We start from the raw sequence: 2,494 nt of genomic DNA on the forward strand, positions 1-2,494 counted from the left end.
GTTATTAATATTATTATTATTATTATTATTATTATTATTAGTAGCAGTAGTGTAGTAGTAGTTGTTAAATTAGTAGTAGTAATAGCAATAGTAGTAGTAGTAGTAGTATATTATCATTATTATTATCAATCATATTACGATTAAAGTTGCTATATTTATTGTTATCGTTTTTATTATCATTTTCATTATCATTATAATTATTGTTATCATTATCATATTGTTATTATTATTATTATTATTATTATTGATATCGTATTGTTATCATTATTATTATTGTTATTACTATCATTATTGATCTCGTTACTATTATTATTATTATTATTATCATTATTATTTTTACTATCATTATTACTAATATCATTATTATTTATTATGATTGTAGTCATTATTATTATCTTTATTATCACTATAATTGTTATTTATATTACTGCTATCATTTTCATTTTATCATAATTATCAATACTGTTGTTATTATTATTATTATACTATTTTTATTATTATTGTTATTGTTACCATTATCGTTGCTATTGTTATTATCATTGTTATCAATATTATTATTGTTGTTAATGTTATTATCATTATTGTCATTGGCATTATTATTTTTATCATTATCATCACCATCGTCGCCATTATTATTCTCTTTCTCTCTCTCTCTCTTTCTTTCTCTCTCTCTCTTCTGTGTATGTACGTTTCGCGTGTACGTGTGTGTGTGTGTGTTTTCTATGTTTATATGGGTGTGTAATGTCTGGTACTTCTGTTTGGATTTTTTTTTGTCATTGCACATTTTCAAATTTCCTTGTATTGTAACTGACAAAACTGGTTAATCGTGGTTGTATGACGTATGCGGCCTTATGTTCATTTGTCTTAATAATGTGGTCAAAACTATAAGAGAGAGAGAGAGAGAGCGAGAGAGAGAGAGAGAGAGAGAGAGAGAGAGAGAGAGAGAGAGAGAGAGAGAGAGAGAGAGAGAGAGAGAGAGAGAGAGAGAGAGAGAGAGAGAGAATAAGAGAGACAGAGAGAGTAGGTGTATGTGAAAGAGATCACCACCCCCTCATTATCACCACCCTCATCATCATGACAATAAAAGAAAACTAACATTTACAATCTAATCACCACAAGGTTCCCTCTCTACCCAGCCTTGGAGCCTTCCTCCCCCCCCCTTCCCCCTCCCCTCCCCGCCTCTCTTTAACTCCAGACACAGCGCATGCCACGCCATCTATTGGCGGCGTGGAGAATTATAAGCCAGGCAGAGACACGGGATTTCCGCTGTGCTACGTACCATGGTCTCATTAGGCTTAAGAATTTTGTTTTCCTCTAAAGATGAGGTCCGGAATGAGATGAAGATGAAGGAGACAAAAACAAATATTAAAAGAAAACATGAAGAAAAGAAGACAAAAAAATGAAAATCTTCCCAGGACGATTTTATTATCTATTTTTTTTTCTTCTTTTTTCTTTTCCTTCTTTTAGACTTCTAGAATGCACTTGCGTCGAAGAGGTAACGGAGGAAGAATGAATAGAGATGAGAAAAGCGTGAATAAACGGCGCTCCCGAAGTAAAATTTCCCATTCCCGTGAATTGACTTTGTCTCAATAGATGGCAGTGTCATCGGACATGAATGGAAATGAATTGGCGACCGGACGAACTTGCTATAAAATTGAATGACTTTCCGAAGACTAAAATGTCCATTCGTAAGATAAATTCGACATTTTTTTTCTTTTCTTTTTTAATAAACTAAGAATTAGATGAACTGATGTGAAGCTTTGCATATTCTGAGTTGGAAAGTTGCAATAAAAATTTACCTCCCGGATAAAAGGCTTTCAATTCAGATTAAAGTCATATTTTCGGAGATAAAAAAAAAAAAAAAAATCTTATTTACGCTGCTGTTGGTATTTATGGTTTGATTACTATTGCTACTGTTAATACTCCCAGTCTTACTAACTGTTGTATTACTGACGATAATGATAATTATTGATGTTAAGATTACTAATACTAATTATGATCATTATGAATATGATGATGACAATGATGATAATGATAATGGTGATGGTTAACTAGTAATGATTATAATAATAATAATAGTAATAATTATAATGATAATAATAATAATTATTATTATCATTATTATTTTTATTATTGTTATTGTTGTTATTATTAATATTATTATTGTTATTATTATTATTATTATTATTATTATCATTATTATCATTATTATTATCATCATCATTATTATTTGTCATGATAATAATAATAATAATGATAAAATAATAATAATAATAATATTGATAATAATAATAATCATAATAATAACAATGATAATAATAACAATGATAATAATAACAATGATAATAATAATGATAATAGTGGTAATGATAATAATAATGATAATAGTGGTAATGATAATAATAATAAAGAAAATGAATATGATAATAGTTATAATAATAATAATAATGATAATAAAAATAATAATAATAACAGACAATAATAATAATCATAT

The sequence above is a fragment of the Penaeus vannamei genome, chromosome 40 (assembly GCF_042767895.1).
Source record: "Penaeus vannamei isolate JL-2024 chromosome 40, ASM4276789v1, whole genome shotgun sequence".
In the NCBI taxonomy this organism is placed as follows: Eukaryota; Metazoa; Arthropoda; class Malacostraca; order Decapoda; family Penaeidae; genus Penaeus; species Penaeus vannamei.